The 19,545-nt window shown below is 40.6% G+C and overlaps 1 protein-coding gene across 3 annotated transcripts in view; it reads right to left on the bottom strand.

The window, feature by feature from the left end:
* Positions 1 to 19,545, bottom strand: part of LOC306972063 (leucine-rich repeat-containing protein 4C-like) — a 187,873-nt gene that overhangs the window by 56,202 nt on the left and 112,126 nt on the right. Inside the window, exons 1-2 of one of the 3 annotated variants that reach the window (XM_079568516.1) lie at positions 14,900 to 15,684; positions 14,323 to 14,414 (exon numbers count right to left, since the gene is read on the bottom strand). The exons of 1 other annotated variant lie outside the window; for it this stretch is intronic. The gene's annotated coding sequence lies outside the window, so the exon portion shown is untranslated. Of the gene's footprint in view, positions 1 to 14,322; positions 14,415 to 14,899; positions 15,685 to 19,545 lie in introns of those variants that run through there. One more of the 3 variants, XM_079568515.1, reaches the window with a different exon arrangement.

Here is a 19,545-nt window from a genome sequence, read left to right as displayed (position 1 = left end):
TTTTTTTTTAAATTCATTTATTTTTTACCTTTGCTGCTGTACCATTTCTTTTCTATTTTTTCTTTACATTTTATAAAGCGGCTTTGAAAGCATTGCCAATTGTATTCTAAGGATATAAATACTGTCTAATAAAAACAGCTTATTATTTTTAGAATGCACTTGCACCGTGATGCACCAAACCACGGGTCCTGCACCGTGAACCGAACCGTGAGAGCTGAACCACTAATATTTATCCATAGGCCTACATATTCCACTGTCTCTTGAATTCTATTCCCTGAGTTTATTGAACACATTGTCGTTGTAGTTTATAACAAAGGAGTACGGGTGCATCAAACACTCCAATTGCAGTTTGTTTGTAATTATTTTTAGCATTCATTATTTTACACATTTGTAATGGCCATAGTTTTTGGAATGGGTTGGGAACCACAGGTCTACTTAATGCGGGTCTACAGCTATACCGAGTGACGGGTTATAGGGACTGTACTGGACATTTCTTTGTAATAACTCATAATCTCTGAATATCAAATGTGGAGACTAGTGGGATTATAATAAATTATAGTAAATCTGCCATTATTCAGAATTCAGGTCGATCAAGTTATGGGTCGAGGTTTGATTACAATAGCTTTGATTACCCCCTCTCTCAGGCCATTCACTGACTGATAGCACGGCACTCCATTTCTGTAAAAAACAACAACTTGTGATTGGACGACCCATTTGCGCTAAGCGTGTTCTAGCGTGGCTCCATCAATTAACTTGGATTAGGGTCCACTTTGCCCGCCGAGTGCGATCACAGTGCAGCTGATCCTTTTGATGTTCAGACAAATGCGGACAAAAATGGCAGAAGATTTGTCCTCCCATTTCCGCTCCGAGAACACCGGATATCCCCAAAGTCAGAGAATCGCCTTTTCTTCGCCGTGTTGAATAAGCGCATTTAGCTGGTTTACAGTGCCCCCCCCCCCTTCACTTCCACACATCTATTCAGGCGCATTTGCATTTTTGACATTCACACGTATGCGACTTACGCATGCTGTGTAATTTATTCGGCATGAACACCTCATTTAGAGATTGATAGCTTTCATCCTAACTAGCTGTAATGAATGTCTCATCAAAGCACAACATATGGCTTGATTGATGCAATGCTTTGCCAGATATTCACTGAAGTCAGTTTAATTATTTAAGGTGCATTTCACTTTCTGCAACATCTGACGCCATTGTTCCTTTTTTTAAACTGAAATGAATTGGAAAACTTGAAAATGTCGGATAGAGTTCAAAAGCAGGGCAATTGCGCTTAATTCATGAAGATAAGGAAAATCACTTGGCAGCAATTCTGCTTCCAATGACCCGCACGCAAACACCCATTTGCCCTTCAAAGCACCTTGTCCCATCGAATCCTCCGTATCTTCCTGTGATCTGACTTGTCCACAATGCAATGAACATATTCCTATTCTGCCTCTTTTGTTTTCAGAGACCGTTTTGCCCAAAGGAGCGCCTCATATTCGCATGGCCTCTTACAAAAAAAATACAGGGATCTGCATTACAATTCAGGCCCCGCACGCGAGGAAAATAGCAGGACTGTTTGTGCCTTAAAGCAGGGAGGGAAATATGCGACACGATGGCCAGGGCATGATAGGGCATTTACGGAATAAAGAACACCTAGAGATGAAGCTAATGAGTACAGAAAGAGTCCCACACTCGCCTTTATGCTCAGATTAGTGTTGTGCAAATGAGAAGAAGGAAACGGGAGGAGGGAAGAAAAAGAAGCACAGTGCGCCAGTTACCGTAGGGGTCCCACCTGTTTTCTGAAACACACATGGACCGCTTTAACCTGTCGACAAAGCACAGAAGATGAAACCCATGTCTATATATGGCGTATAAAAGCTGATGCGGTTCCTGCCAGCAACGACAATTACGGGTAACGACTCCTCATTACTTGCAGGAGTTGAAAGAGAGAGAGAGAGAAGAAGAAAAAGACAAGACTTTTAGGATCATAGTACAGTGTGTTGCAATTACATCAAACCGATAAAATGTAACGTCCACCCACGAAAGAAGCAAGGCTCGGAACTCATGAATATTACAATGAGTTGGATGTGGGTCATTAATATGACACTGTTACACAGGAGCCCAATTAGTAGTCAACATAACGTATGGTAGTTCCATATCCGTTACTATAATCACTATATCACAGAGGAACACACCAGAGTGGGCCAGCATAAAACATGAAACCTCAGGTAGCATGTGAAGCATATCAAGGTCTTTTCTATAGATAGCACTGTAGGAAGGTTGTAGTAATATTTACTTGACATTACATCAATTTATGTGCACATGACCCACTTGCAAGGCAATTGTTTTGTAATGCAATAAACAGTGGGCCCCCCTTCAGTATACTTTGAATGACTTCTCTATGTCTGAGGAACAACTGAAAGCAAGACCTGGACATGCCAATACTCATTTGAAAGTTAAGATTTTTGTTGTTCTGTTTTAAGTAGTAGACACCTGCACAATTACTAATGTTGTATGTACATGTTTGTAAATGAGAATAAACATTTTACATTCATTTTATTTCCAAGGAGCCATTGACCGGGCAATTCAAATGATGTAAGATGGAACAAAACTGCCCATCACCCAAGACTAGATCCATTCATTTGATATAAAGGAGATTTGAGATTCAGGGTTTAATACATAAACCAGGTTCATTGCATAGGTATTGTTGATATTTTATTGATATTTTATTCAGTACTTTTTGTGGTTGTTGTACAGTTACAGTTTTTCATGCGTTTGCACAATGCAGCTTCTAACCTTAGTGACAGACGTAGTGCAGCCAAACGCTGAGGAGTCTGGCACAGGCTGCAGGAGGCTAACCACTCCCCCACCGCCTCCCCCCACTCCCATCAGGCATGATTGGCTACCTCTCTAATTCCCCTGCTGACGCCTCAGATCCATCATTTTAATTTTGTGTTTTTTTTTTTACTCCTTGGGAGAAAAAAACACACACACACATACAGAAAATAACTGCTGGCTCATGTCCAGATGAATGTTTATCATTGAGGGCAAACTCCGAACAGCTGTTGCGTCAAAGATTATTAATTTGACTTATTTAGTGCTGTATGTTTTGCTTCAGCTTGTCCTCATGTTGACCTTGTCCGTTTGTGGTATTTCAAAAAGACTTTAAGTGTGACCTTTCGCTGACATGCATTAAATACATTGGATGTTACACATGGCTGGTTTGCATAACAGGGAGTGAGTTAGGTAACACATTAGAAAGAACATAACGCAAAATGGACTTAACCGCACTAATAACACACAACGCATTCCTTCAAATGTCTTGCCCAAGGGGAAGCAGGATGTGGGGGGAAGTGGGGAAAGCAGGACAGCACTATTACAACAAACATGACTGAAAGAATAAGAGTGAAAAGGTTTCACTCACATGCCCGGATGAAGACTATTTGAGTTGAAAAGGCGTAAATGGCTAAAATAAAGAACGAGGAAAATAGAGTGCCTCGGATGTTTTTGATTCAAAAACAACCCAGTGCAGAAGACTTCTTAACGATTTATTTCAAGATCTTGTCATATTCAAATTGGGTGCACTTTCCTTTACGGCGCAGTTACAACATGGCTAGAGAACAGACAGAGGACGACGCATTTTGCAGCTGCTTTATTCACAGCAAGAAAATAAAATGTTTCCTTTTCTTTTTTTTTCTTCTGTCGTTTACAGTCTTTACACTGGGTCAAGGTTATGATCAGGCATATTACCCTGAAATACAGTAGATGTGTGTTTTGTTTGAATGTAATTACAATAATTACGGCGTCATATGACTGTCAGGTACCGTGCTGTTCCCACTACTGTGATGTAAAGTGCCATCCTTGTAAATCTGACCAATGGTGTCACAGCTAATTTGCAGCATAATCCACAGGAATGACTGTACTTGAATATGCATTGATCTGTTGATATTAAACAGAATTGTTTCTCTCCAAACTGCTTTTCCTCTTTCTTCCGGCGCGACAGAGGGAGGGAGTGACAGTGGTTGTCAAGAGGCCCTGACCCAGAAGAACAGACTGGTTCTGCGGCATACTCCACAGAGACAAGTTGGATTAAATCAAGTGCAAGTCCATAGTTGTCAGATCAAAACGATCATAGTAGGGCAGTGTTGCCTACATGCAGGTGCCAGGATGAGTGACACATTAGGGTCAGAGTCTAACGCGGGATTGGAGAGGCAGAGACACTGAACGAGACAACACTTCTCATAAACATAATGGTAAGAGGAATACATGCACGAGCATCTACACATGAGACAACACCAATGCTTGTCTGGATGCACTGTTTTGCTGGTTTTAGACTTAGAGCTCAAACACAGGAAATTTGTGCCAGTTGGAGTTTAGTAAATACTGTATATTACAGCTGAAATTTAAATGAGTACAATAGAATGAATAATTATTAAAGAGTGATATTTCCATTTTTCAGTATTTATAGAAGCTTGCCATTCTCTGAATGTTCCAACCAATTTATTTACACCTAAACTACCGCTGTCACAACCAGGCCATGCTTTATGAGTCACAAAGTGTGTAATCAAAATATACATAAAATGGGTAATTTGTGATGCCAAAGTGGGAATAAATAAAAAGCTATCCATCCCTCGGGGCAATCTTTCTATATTAGCGCCACTGTCGGCTGGCTGTGATCATACAGTGGAGTGGGCTCTTGACTGATGACCAAACTCCCACCGAGAAGAAGAGCTGCCTGACCATCTGATGGTGTTTACGAGTTAAAGAGCAGATCCACAGACAGATTGCGCAGTTCGACCTAAATGTCCATATCGAGACCGTCTGCACCCCTGGGTGCACTCAATACTGGGAGGAAAAGAAAACATAATGACATGTGATATGTAGTATATTACAAACGATAAACAAGACTTTGAATGGTATAAATAGATGGTGCTTTTAGTTTGACAATTTTGTTGTATTTTAACATGAGTTATCGTGTGTATCAAACAAAATAATATCCTTTCTGTTCAGATCTGGGCATAATATTCATGTGTTTAGGCCAATGATTTATAGTAAGGGCGATGGGAAACAAAACTGATCTACATCCGATGGTTAAAGTTTATATACAACATTTTAAAACATGACATTTATTTTTGGCAGAAATATCAGACTACACACACAATGAACACAAATCAATAAAAGTAATTATCTTACATAAAATGAAATGGCACAAGTCTCTTTTGCACAATGTGCACCAGCTGTAGAATCATTTATACATGGGCATATATTTCTATCTAGCAAGCTTGCTACTATATTATACAAACAACAATCAGTCTTCCCAGTCACGTGGGTGTCGTTAGTCATATTTAGGTGCTGTGTTTATGTTCAGTGGATAATTATTTCATTGCCCAAATAACAACTTATTGAAATGCATATCATTCTTGTGCAGCTATTTAAAGGTTTGCTCATACAGTCAGAAGATTCCAACTTTTTTTTCCTGGACAAAAGGCAAAAAAGAAGGAAAACTAAAGTCAAGCAAAGAATGAAAGACCAAATCAGCGGCATAGCATGTCTTAGCAGTGTGTGGCTTTAAAGAAAAAATGTGCTTTGATTTATGAAACTTTTCCATGTATATATTGAACTATTTTCTTTCCCCACCAAGTGCACTGCCTTGACCTCCCGGTGAAAGTGCTGAATCTGTTTTAAGTATATGTTAATGCATGCCTCACTGGTTTTCAAACAGGGTCAGGCGTAGATAAACTCCTGCACTGCACTTTGTTTCTATCACAGCGTGATGTAGACTGAATACATTTTTCAGCACCTTTCACTTGACTTCTCCCTTTTAAAAGAGCCAGCTTTAGACCAATATTATAATTACCTCTGTTTGCTGAGTTTTATTGACTTACAGTAAGTACATTTTATAGTACATGCTACTTCGAATTACTCAGAGAATAGACGTTAGCTCTGCTTACAAGTGTTTTCATGGTGTAATACCAAAGTATCTCTAAAATGTTTGAACCACTATGAATCATCTCAGACTCTGAGAACCTCAGGGAGTGGCCTCCTGCAGGTGCCCAGACTAAACACAGTGAGGCTGTGTGTCAGTTTTCACTCTCCTCACTTTGCAATCTTACATCACATTTATGCAAACTGCATTTGTGGTTTCTGTGTTCCACACTGTTTCGCTGGACGCTTTTGTACATCTGTGCCATATTTTTATGAGGTTCAGCAGATGTTTTTTTTTTTTTACTGCAGAAAGGCCATAATGGTCCTGAAGAAAGCAAACTAGCAAGCAAAACATAGCTAGCTTATGAGCTAAAGACAGTTGAGACCTACACATGTCTTCATCTGAAACACTGAAGAGGCACCAAGAGCCCCCCACATCTGCAGCACAGTGGAGGCGTCACAAGAGGAGCTACAGGAAACAAGGACAAAGGAGAAGATGCTGAAAGACGGTTGTGGAGCGGAGGGAGCTGCGCAGGAGAGCTGGAGAGCAGGACACCGCGCTCTGAAACAAGGACAAACCCAGGAGGCGGTGCACTGTTTCAGAGGATCCCTGAAGGCAGCCAGCCAGGTTTCCTCCGGGTGCTACGGTTTCCTGTACCTCCAAAAACACGATGCTCAGGCTGGCCCACAATGGTGACGCGCTCAGGCACAGCGGCTCAGGACTAACACCTGAACACAATTTAGTTGTATGGCTGACACATAAAGCACTTACGCACTGACTTACTATAATCTGGAACAGACAGAAGATGTGAGACAGGACTCAACTCAAAAATATTCAAATCCTGTGAAGCTCTTGGAATTACATTGTGTACGAATTGGGCTTTACAAATACTGTAAACTTGCCTTGCCTAACTGCTGTATTATATTACTAAAGAAAAAAAAAATCCTCTCAGTTTTTGACTGCTCAGCTGATGCACAATTAAAGATATCTTAAACAAGGAACACACATTTCATTTTGTGTAGGTAGAATTTTATATTTTTCTGTGCATGAGCAATGTCATAAGTGTGCTCCTATTTCCAAACCGATCCTGCTAACTTTGTTCACACTATCTTTCTTTCCAGTGTTTACTATTAGTCTGGCCACCAGCAGATACTTTGGGGGAAAGTAAGCGGATATTTATAAATGCTTTACCTTGTTTGCAAAAGTGGGCATTACTTAAGCTCTGCCACATTCTCCCCGCGGATACAACTCTCCAATTTGTTCTGGACAAAACACAATATGAAAGGAATGTTTTGTTATCCACAAGGAGAAGCACAAGAAGGTCAAGTATCTGTTACAGCTACGGGCTATTTTCTTTTCATCTCCAAAGCACAGTGCGAGTTAAAAGGTAAAAAGCAATGCACGAAGCACATGTTAAGATGAATGGTAGATGCCCTTTAGTACGCTATTATGCAAAGACATCCTTACATGACAGTGAAACAGTTTTCGTCAGTATGTTAAAAGTGTCCGAAAACAAAACAAAAACAAATGCATTCTCTGTTAAGAAGTATTCTTTTTGAACTACTTTGAACACCTGTGCTTCATATTCATCAAAGTGAACTAGTTTCCTGCATTTAGCTACCGTATAGTAAAGACATTTTGAGGGCTGGAAAGATGTATGAAGTTAAATAACACACGTACACACACGAAACAACTGAATTATCAACTATAATCTCACAGGGGGAAACGGGAAGAGTTCTGAGCTCTGAAAAGGAACCTGGACTATATGCACTATCATGCTAACGTGTGAAAACAATAAACAAACCACAGCTGCAGGTAAGTTTCCGATGAGGGAATAGCCGGCTTTTTTGGTGAATTTTGATTCAAATTCACAGTAAAATGTTAGCTTTTCTCACTGTTCTGAAGCAAACTGACCCAAAAGCACTGCAGATGGTGGATGGTGTCCATAGACAACCCGTTTTAGCAAGCGGCTTATGAGCTGCCTGGAGATGTACAAGTCAAGGCTTTGTTGCTAAGCGACCATTCAAAAAAACAGTCAAAAGGGCATCTCTCCCAGTTCAAATGTGTCCTTTCTTCCCAATTTTACTTTGGAGTATTTCAAGACTGAGCCGATTTTACCTTACAACAAAAGCACCCAACGCACTCCTCTTTGTGTCCTTCCACCTATTTGTCTTTCTTTTTTTTCCCATTTGCATTTGCAGCGCAGAGAATCCCACCTCCAGAGGGCACACTTTGGATAAATACAGGCAGGCAGCTAGAGATAGTATGCCCCTCTCCGCCAGCCCATTAACCTTTTAAATTAGCAGCAAGAATTAATGTGGTTCAGGGGCCTAGTATCACTTTGCGCAGGCACTGGCCCAGCGATAGCCGCGAGGTTTCAGTGGAATGACTATGTAAAGAATAGTGCGTCTTCTCCCACCAAGTGTCCACGCATACAGGAAGGAATTTGTTTTTAAAGTGCATCGCCAGTCTGTCAAGTGAGCTGTTACTAATAGGGCCATCACGTCAGTCCTCTTACCCCGGGTGCTGTGGCTGCCAGTTTTAGCAGCATCTGACATTCTGCTGAGGTCAAGGGGAAAAATAAATAAATAAAAGTCAAGATGCTGCAGAAAGAGGGAGGAAGAAAGTTGAAGAGACGGTGGAGTGAAGCGACCGGCAAGGTGTGCGCGCTTAGGTTTGAAGGCACACTTTACAGAATCTAAACGAGAGGAATAAATAAAGTAAGCTTGCTCTTTTAACCCTGAGTGACTATATTTGTTTTTTTTCCGCACACTTAAATATAGCACATCAGTAAGGTAAAGAAGCATGTAGTCCTCACTCAGCCAATCAGAAGAGATCACCCACCATTACAGATCCCACTACTGTGGCATTTGACCAATCAGCAGAGACCGGTCACGCTTTAAACTTCCTGTTTTCTCTGAAGTTTGAAAAAGACCCAAGTCTGGCTAAATTCACGGTTCATTTCTTTACATAATTTGAAAACTAACCGTGGAAAGTTTATGAAACTCACACATTCTATTGGTGAATAATTGTGCTAGCTGATGATATGTGTGTTGGTTTTGGAGGACGTAGTGAAATAAGTGAAATTACAGCATGAAAAAGGCAGGCACCATATTTGATCATACGTTCACTTAAAGTTTTTTCCATATTTGGAAATGCGTGGCACACGTATTATTCATACTTACAATATTGTCCTGACAAAAGAACCAATAAACCCTAGGACTATGTTTTTATGTTGCCAAAGGTTATTTTTAGGTAAACAATATTGGAGGTGACTGACCCCGCCCACTAGACGGACATTACAAAACCATATTACAAAAGCTCCTGCCCATGACAGATGTGATCATTCAAACATCGATATCACAAAACACAACGTCTCACACAATGTCACAGTGAATACCAACACCCCCGAGACCTGAAAGTACTTTTTTCTATATTTGATATATAAACCTTTGTATTTTTATTGTTTTACTAGTTAAGGGCAAGGAACCAAATGGTAACTTCGCTCACATCTTCTGTATGATAATGAAAAACATTTAAAACAGAAGTAGACTTGTGTTATGTTCCCCAACAACACTCTTAAGTTAAAATTATTTATTTCAAAGTATTTCAATGAGTGCCCTATAAAGGGTTAATCAACAAAACAATGTACTTTTTTTTTTGCATTTACAATAAAGATTACCACATGTCAATCTCTTTTATCTGCTCTCATAAGGCCAGCCGACACAATAAATGTCACACGGAGGAATCCATTTAGTTCATGGTCAAATTCTTTTCCCTGCGCAGATTAGCCTTCTATTGTTGTAGTTACGCTTCCCATTGTATAACTACACTGAGTTATAGGGGTGTTTTCAAGACACAGGTATAGTACAAAATACCATGTTGTGAACAATGAAAAAAACAAAAATAAAGTACATAAGCCTTATAGTAATATCGTATGGCTCTACACTTCAGCCTTCATATCAGAGGTCACTTTCCTATCATTTTTGTTTTCTAAATATCAAAATGACGTGCCTCTTTTAATGCATCCACTGTAAGTCATTGTGTCCGTTCTGTACAAGTTACGGCATTGAAACACGACAGTCCATTGCATTAACCTCTTTCTATCCTTACCGAGGCTCGCAGACACAAATAGCTCCCAACGACTTTATCCTTTCTGGGGAAGGAGAAAGGCATTTGAGTGAATAAGCAATGCACCCTGGCCTCTGGAATGACAGAATGGCACTTTTATGATGTCTTCCAGATTATTCCCAGAGATGGATGGGCTGAGGCTGGGACGCCAATTGATTAATCCATCGACTTGGGGAATGCACTGGGGTCGTCTGGGCTGCTCAGCTGTTCCTTCCCTGGACACGGCATTCAGACAGACAAGCTCCAGCGGATGACTAATGAGAGTGGCTCGTACAGATAGCGCTCATGTCCGCCTGTGTATGTTGTTCCTAAGATGCTCGCTGCCCGTGTCTCGTTGATAGAGTGGAATAGATTATGTGAGCTTGAGGTTTTGGACAATCATTCAAGCTGGTGTAGCGGGGGGAACAGCACTGCACTGTCATGAGGGGACAGGAAAACGGTATAAAGTCATTAGTCATTGATGGGTTGTGTGTGGAATAGGCTGTTCCTGTCCAACAACAAGCTACCAAACAAGTCAAATATCTAGCACAGGCTTGTATCTGCTATGGAGAGGCACACAAGTGATGCTTTTCATGCTACTGTAAGAATAGTGTGTATGAACTAAAATAAGGTCAAGCACATTAGTCTCATCTTTGACTGTACTAAAACTGAAATAAAACAACATCATTTTCATCATCAAGTTTTTTTTTTTACCATGTTATAATATTAAATGTCAAATATGTGCATCAGTCACTGAGCCTGCACACTGTATTTGCTCTAAATTTGCTATAAACACCAGCCGAAACTCGGAGAAATCCGTAAAAATCCTCTCTGTTTTAGAGTCCAGACACATTATTGTTTTTGGTCAAATTCTCTCCCTTGCCCAGAAGCTAACAATTGCAAAACTTTCATTTTTGGAACGACTGCTCTGAGAAAAAGAGGAAGAAGGACATCCTCTCTTGATGCGATGCACAACTACAGTGTGACTATTGCATAACTAGGATAACTTCTCTTTTAAGTTAAACTCCAAAAAATACTAATGCTAAGGCATGTAAAGTAGTTGTAAAAGGCTGAAAAAGGCATAATATGGGACCCAAAACTAAGCAAATCCTAACCCAAGAGCAAGAAAAAGAAAAAAATAGACAGATAACGACGGAACCCAGCCTCAACTCTGCTGCCTTTGAACTAAATTAAAATTAACCACTGATACATTTCCAAATCAAATCGCATAAATATTTGAGTTCCGCAACCTTAACTGCAACTTTTGACCAACTAATGTGTAAAAAAAAAAAGGTCAGGGAAGAAGCACTTTTCCAACCTCTTCCCCATCTTAAGTGCTCAAGGTGACTATCTTTAGCCCTATACTGCTGCATGTATGTATAATTAATCAGCACATTAGTAACCCCGTGTTAAAGAGTGGAGTTAGTGCAACCCCCATGAGCTTCACTTGACATAAGTGACATTAAGAAACTGTGACAAGATACTGTAAAAGGTCTATACTGTATATGGAGTTTAACATTTCACAGTCCTTTCCAGTAAAGCCAAATGATTCTATTCGGTAGGGAGTGTAAGCATTTATATGGACAAACTATTGACCTTTATCTGCTCGGCCCACTATGGCTTCAAATACCTTACTTTTTTATATCATTTAATTTTATTATTTTACCATGCCCTTTCTTTACCATGACATGAGCAACAAAGCAAGTAATTAAACATTTAAACCATATTTTACAGTAAACCACAAGAGAAAAGTTGAAGATCATCATTGAATCTAAGCTAAAATATAATAATTTGTTCCCCCTAAAACTGCCCTTGCTGGTGATATTACAGTATGCATCACAGGGCCAGACTCTCAACTCAACTTTTTGTTTATAATGCAGTTTCACAGTGGCCAACCCTGAGGTTATTCTCTAAAACTTTCTTGGCCTTTGTTTCAAATCAAAGAACCGCCCCAATAACTACTGCTGCACCTATGTTTTTGTCTCGCACACTGACTCATGCTTTAGACCTCCGGCGTCGCGCTGCTAGTTCCCCGCACAAAGGCCGGGAGACTAGATAAAGGATCACTATAACTGTTCTCCGTTCCATTGAATGAAACCCCTTGGGATACTTTTACCCAGGAGATGAAAAACGTACAGGCTAGCTCTATTATTGATACAAGTCTGCGCTGGTGAAGGAATTGAATCCTAATGGTGTCCTAAGCCGGGCTTTACACAAAGATTAATCCGATTTGAGAATTTAACATTTTATTATATGCCACCAAGTGCAGTTCCTGATCTGAACTGAGGCGGATGGGGATGACAAAAGCCGAGTAGAGATATACAGTCTGTTGCCTTGCAAGACCCTGGCACCTCATCGCAGCACTGCCCTTTTCCATCTGACAACTTCATTAATTTTCCGACATGGCTTCTCTGGATGATTCTCAGTAGATAGGTCCAACAACAATGGCTGGGGGAAAATGGCTGTGGAAGAGGAGCTGGGGATAGGGCTTTATGTGAGCAACAGAAAATCCCTCCACTGGGTCCCATTGGTAGATTTGGTACACCTGCTCGAGGCTTCTGCTGGGGAATACAAACGGGGGCGCACCAGGGAGATGACCGTTGTCAGTCAAGCGCACTGGAATAAGCAGACACTGATGTACATATCGATTGAGCCTGTACTCTCTGCACTGGCCAGACAAAATACGATTGTCCACATGGAAAAGGGTTGTTTTTGTGGGCCAGTCCCAGAGCTTATTGCAATGAATCACCGCTGCACCACTTGCCAACAAACAACTGCAATCATGGGAATATGTAGGGAGGATCTATCACGGCTTCCCATCTGACAAGGCCCAAACATAAAATCAGCAGTCAAATTTGTCTCCCCCAAGGTGATGTGACTTTTCTCTCGGAGATGGGGGATGCCAGGGTTTTCACTACTACAGGTGGAAGAGGATTTATTTTCATTTTTTTTTTACCGCTTAGAGTGGCAGTGTCTTTTACTTACGTTAGTACCACCGACACTGGTGCACCGGCTGCATGACAGATATGTATTTTGAAGAAGTTGGCCTGGCACTGACATCAAAGGCTATGATGACAGGTTTGCATTAACTTTTGCAACCAAGGAAATGCGCCTAAATGTCACATCTGTAAACAGTTCAAAGATTCTCTTAAAAAAGCAATCTCCTGAATGTCCAAGTCTTCATTTCAGCCTTTCAGATTGTGTTTTCTTGTACACAATTTTGTGTTGGCATAAAACCGGAGTACTCTCGTCAAACTAACGGCGATCAAAACAGTTTCCAGCGATGTTTACGTGCAAATGATGTGGTTACAAATTGAGCAATTTAGATAACTATGGCAACAAATCAAGTCACAAAGATACAACGCTGTAAAGCAAAATAAAAGTGTGTTTGAGGCTAAATTATTGGGGCAACGTCTGAACAGATTATTCATCGTCTAATTCATATTCATTTGTAGATTTTTCAGACAATTTCCCGTATGTGTAGTGGCTCAAACATTTGCTGCAACAGTGTTCTTGAATGTGTTATGAATTACAGCTTTTACCTGCTTTTCTGGATTCATTTCAAAGTCATTTGGGCATCAACATGTGTGTTCATGAAGACTCATAATTCTCAGATATCTGAATGGCATTTTCTGTTTCATTTGGATTGCTTTATCTCGTACACAGTGCATTTCCATTTCAGCACCACATCAGAAGGACAGCTCCCTTCAAGGCTACAGAAACCAGATTGCAGTTGTAGGACTTTACATTGAAGGAAAAAAAACACACACACACTGTGGGGATCAGTGAAAGCAATAGCATCTGTGAAATCTCTCCATAAATGTTTCATGCTTTCCGTGAATTATTACTAAAGCATTACTATAGCACACAGTTACAAGTGCGAATTGTGGCTGATTCGAAGATCCGGGTTGAGAGCGAGCAGGTGTGTTGTGCACTCGCTACATGGCTTTGCAAAGTCTCATTCGTGAAAGCTCTGCACCGAAATTTGGAGATGAATAAATGACAAACTCTCTGTGAGCCTGATGCCCGCGCTCTCAAGGGCGCGCATCAAAGGCGAGCAGAAACACGCGAGAGCGCGCGCATCAATTCCTTATCATTAAATCCGTGCGTAATTTTGTATTATTCACTAAGACGCAAACAGACAATGCGGATGAACCCAAAGAGCAACATGTGCCATATGTTCATTTAGGCGACTGTGATTAGGCGAAATGAAAGCCTCTGATTCCACAATAACTCTAGAGAAAAGCGTGAGCGTGGAATTCAAAGACATTATAACACTAACTTACTTGTTCAGAGAGACAGCGACGTGCGCAGGATCCGGGCTTTTAAGACGGCGACCGATGCATCTCCTCTCTCCCCCTCTCTCCTCCCCAAAAAACTGCATTGAAAAAAAGAAAAGAAAAAAAAAAAAGACATCCGCAATTCTCAGGCTATTTTGCAGAATCCGTGTCGATAGTTTCTCGTCAGACGCATCATTTTTTTTTTTTCACGCAATATTTAATCCACACATCAGTCTGGATGGCAGGCTAATAACTCTCACAGATCATAAAGCATTCCGCTTTTCACGGCAGCAACCTCCAAGTGCCAAAGTGAAGAGGGGAAAAACTCTCCAAAACCAACGAAGCTTCGAGTAAATAGGGTATCAAGTGGAATGATTACAGCGGTGTCACAATGCAGCGTCCTACTCGAGCAGAAAAAAGCCGCGAATAGTCTGTGCAGGCAAACTTGACAGGGGAGCAGACGCACATTATGATGGAGACAACGTCTTTGTAGTGGGCAACTTTTTTCTCCATATCATCAGTAATTAAATTTCACGTCACAACCCAGTGCGCACGACAAAATGCGTAATCTTTACCCTTTTACCTGTAGAGGTCTATGCGTAAAACATTCACTCTTTGATCCTAATCGTCGTTTGGCCGAAATAAAGTTGTCAGTCCTTGTCTTCTTCCATCCACATAGTGTGAAAAATGTTGAGGAGTTGGACAATCCACCACGTATCCCCAAGATGCCCCAAAGCAAAGCTAAATTCTAACACGTTTCCCGTAAAGATCTCTCTCCAGTCTGTCTAGACCGTGTAGTTCACTGCTCATCACTTGTGCGCTCCATATGCAGGCTATGCGTTATCCAGCGTTGAGGCAGAGGTAAAGCTCCTTTCTCTCCACAAAGACGGCGAAGGAGCGCCGATTACTTCCCCCTGGTCGTTCGCAATGTGGTTTAAAACAGCTTTAGATGCGATTGCGATCGCATCTAAAGCTGTTTTCCCTCTTCTTGTGCCCAACGCACGGACATTATCCTCCAGCGCGAGTTACAGAGCAGCCTCTGCGCGCTAAACCCCGCTTCAGTAGACACTCAAAAGCTCCAGCAGCAGGAGAGGACGGACACGGAATTGATAAGTGCACGAAGGGACCATCATGTAGGTTACCTCCCACTGACAAGCGCCTCTTCTCGAGTCAGACCGGTCCGTCACTCACTGCAGCAGGACAAGAGTATTCACTCGCCCTTTCCCCCTTCTCCAACTTCTGTCCAAATCTCCACCAGCATCACATGAAGCATAGATTTTTCCCTTTATCCATTGGTCAGTTTTATTAATAGCGAGAGAACCAAATGGAAATCTTTGCCAAGAGCGCGCGTCCGTGCATCCATGTGAGATTTAGAGAGAGATTCCTCCCATGCGAGTAGGACACGACTGCCACCTACCGACTTCCCCTCACGCGCCCGCGCAGGACCGGAGCAGGGAGAAATAATAAGTGTGATAGTGGCCTCGGGCTGATTGTCGCATAGGAGCAATGTCCCATGACACACCGCATTTCATTTGGATAGAGGATAGAGACAAAGTGCGGATTAAAATGCTCAGGGGCACAATATTAGAGATAGGTGTGCGCTCTTGTTTTATAGGGATGAACAGTAAACACTTTGTTCTGGCGATGGATGGTGCATAAAAGTAGCCTATAAGGGCACATATTGTCCAAACAACTTTTGATGTGAATTTACCACGTAACAGCATATCATGACAGTGTTTTAACTTAATTGAAATCATTGACACAAGACTGACCATTTTAAGCCTGATATATTAACTTTTCCTTATAATTGGTTAATTTTATGGGTTTGGTGGAAGCGCAGTCCACAGCAAAGCTCTCATTTACAATTCGCTGTAGACTTTAGACTTCCCTCAAGGCATCATAACTTCCATCCAATCAGTGACAACCTGCTAATAGCACCCAAAGGACTTTTGCCACTCACCCAAAGAGGAGGTCAATAAAGACAATGCTCTGTGTTAGACTCTAGCTAGTGGAAAAGACTGGCCCCTCCTTCCATGATTTTAACCTGTTGTCTGCCAGCGTAGGGTTTTTGGGTTAGAGTTAGCAATGATTCATATCCCAATCTCAAAGGATTTGACAGGAGAGCTTACAGCCCATATGTCAGTGTGATACATCATTTGAAAGCCAATACCTTCTAGCTTCTAAAACTATGTGAAAGAACTGTGTGAGTGGAAGACAACTTACATCACACTTGCCGTTCTTAACCCTAATCATAACCGTAACCCCAAGTAACAGGTAAACCCCACACCTGAACCGGGCACATTTTTCTCCAGTTTGGCTTTGCTCAAATCTAAAAGCTTCTTGGACAAAGCGTTAAAATGGCGACAAAAAATGAGCCAAGAAAGAGGATGAAAACACAACAAATGAGCAACAAAAAAGCAACAAAAGGGTCGCAAAAAAGCAACAAAAAGACAATGAAAAGAAATGTCAAAAAAGATCAGTTTGGTTGGTCTTAGCTTTCAAATGAGGCGTTGCACTGTAAACTTTTGGATTTGGGTGAAGCTGAACTGGAGAAAAAGTAAGGTTAAGGCGGCGGTTAAGAGTTTAGCCTAAAATCAACATGATATTATGTAATTAAAAAGAAAAATAAACTACACTAACCAGTGCCATTTTCAATAATGGACACATGTACATATTATTTGAAAGCTTGTTTGGCAAACAAAATTATCGAGCTTATTGCCGTGATATTTCCTTTGCAAAGTACAACATTTCACCTGCTCCTACTTCATATTAAAATAAGAGTTGCCTATGTATGTATTTTGGAGAAGACTTGCATCCTAGTTAAACCTGCTGCTTCTCTGTAAGGGTGTCTCAAAAATAAATACAAATATATTATCATGAATGTTTTGACAACTTCAAAATTCCGCTTTTCAGGTTTTCCTTTAAACCTGACCGAGATTTATTTATCATTTTATTGTGTGTTAGCTGAAAAGTTTTTTTGGACAGCGCTATCTGCGGCTTGCAGATGCACATGTGTTATTGTGCTCTGAGATGGGGGATACATTTCCATGGAAGGAGGTTTGAATGTAAGCCTTCAATGCGTCTTCCATAGACTGGCAAATGAAGACAACATTTGGATGCCAGACGAGGGCATTTTTGTCCATCTAGCTGTCAACATTGCATCTCATCTCCCGCAGCAGCTCGGGGCATTGCATCATTCATCAGTCTTCATAACTGTCGACTAGCTCGCTCTCTGTGTCTGGCATATGGCGGTAAAAAGCACCACCCTATTTGCTCCGCTCTCAGTGGATAGGAACATGAACTAACTGGCTGTATTCTGCCGCATTTTCACCTTGCATTTCCTCCTGCTCTGATCACGCAGCCAATGCAATCATATGAGCCTCCCTTAGCCTCTCAAGTCGTTTTAGATAATATTGATTTGGGGTTAGCGCCGATTTAAGCTAGTTATGTGTGAAACAGCTTGAGACGCACTCCAGTTCTTGCTGTAGGTGATATCCGATCTTTGTATATGCAGCTCTGCTCTTCAGTGTGATTATAAAACTACCTGTACAAGATGCTACACTGTGCATAGCTGCCAACATGTCGAGTGATACTAACCTTATGATATTTACTTTCAGGGCTTCCACAAACTATTGGTGGTGAATTGCATTGGTAGACTAAATATTTGCTATCATAGCCCAGTGTCATTCTGAGCTATTTAATTATTTAAGGCTGTCATGTGGTGCACAGTTTTGCCAAGAAATCATTTTAAAAAGACAATTCTGAGAAAAAAAGAAGTGGATTTTAAAATATGCTACGACTATTATGATTCATGCCTTGAGTAAGTCCTGATGGTTTTAATGCTGGTCAGTTCACTCAAGGGAAGCGAGTCAAGGGGACATCCGGCACTAAAGGCCACTGCACTTGTAGCCAAATGCATGCACTCACATGCATGATAAAAAAAAGCTTTACAATCCAACTTTGCTCTTACCCAAAACCAAAAGCTATTTTTCCTGTTTATGACAATGCTTTCGCACTGATCTGTGCAATTCATGGTGTGAAACATTTCAAAATGCATTAGAGCTCTCTATGTAAGTTTCTAGGTCGGCATAATGTGAATATCAATTGTCAAATGCACTAAAGGTCATTGCACCTGGAGCAAAAAGCACTTCCAAATGCACCAAATAGGGATCAAGGGAGCACATATTTGTAAAATCATATTCATTAATTTCAATGGTTGTATGTTTTTTGTTTTTTTCAAATGGCTTTGAAATTGTAAAATCTATAGTGGAGGCTAGGGCTGCGCAATTAATCAAAATTCAATTACGATTTTTTGATTATTACACTATACAATTACAAAAAATAGCATCATTGAGACAAAAATATTAATATTTTACATTTAGTTTTTTTTTATTATTCAAAAAGACAAACAAAGACAAACAAACAATACATAACAATTTCAACAGTTACTATGAATTTCACAGACTAACACCGAGCAAGGATTACAAAATAACACTAAATACAGTGGACAATAGTCTTGACTAGACAGACAGACAGCAAAGCACAATGGATTCCAAAAAGAAAATAAATAGTAGTAGCTTTAGTAAATGTTTATTTGATGATGAGAATGTTCATCCTTTTCAATTAATAATAAATAAACTGATTATTAAGGATGCCCTCCCGCTTGTCCATCCAAAGCGAAGCAAACTTGCATTATTTCAGGCCACTGGGATTATTTTCCCTTCACATTTCACGTGCCGTGGCTCATGCGTTTTCCTGATATCGAAATGTCTGTGTGATGATGTCGTCAGGCCGCGCTGCTCAGTTTACTTGGGCAGGTGTGAGGGCTGACCAGCAGGGGGCAGGTGTCAAACAGAGACCTCTCCTCAATCGAGGCATACTTGAAATCATTTGCACTTTTATGACTGTTCAGAAAACAGAACATATTCAGCATAGTTTTTTTGATTAATGAATAAATAAAATAAAGATAGACATTTTTTTTTAAAAGACAGCAAATAAAATCGTTTGAATAATCATGATTTCAATTATGACTGAAATAATCGGGATCATAATTTCTTCAATCATCGAGCAGCCTTAGTGGAGGCCAACATTATTCAACACTAGGCATCATTCAGAAGTTCTTTTCTTTATGCAGACACTTATTTTCTTATCGTCTTTTCAGTATCTTTAGTTGACTTGTCTAATGCCCAACCTATCCAATTCACAATTATCCTTTATACCCTAGGGAAT

Source organism: Gobius niger (genome assembly GCF_951799975.1).
Source record: "Gobius niger genome assembly, chromosome: 12".
Classification (NCBI taxonomy): Eukaryota; Metazoa; Chordata; class Actinopteri; order Gobiiformes; family Gobiidae; genus Gobius; species Gobius niger.
Note: the sequence above shows the minus strand (reverse complement) of the source record. Positions and strands in the feature narration are given on the sequence as shown.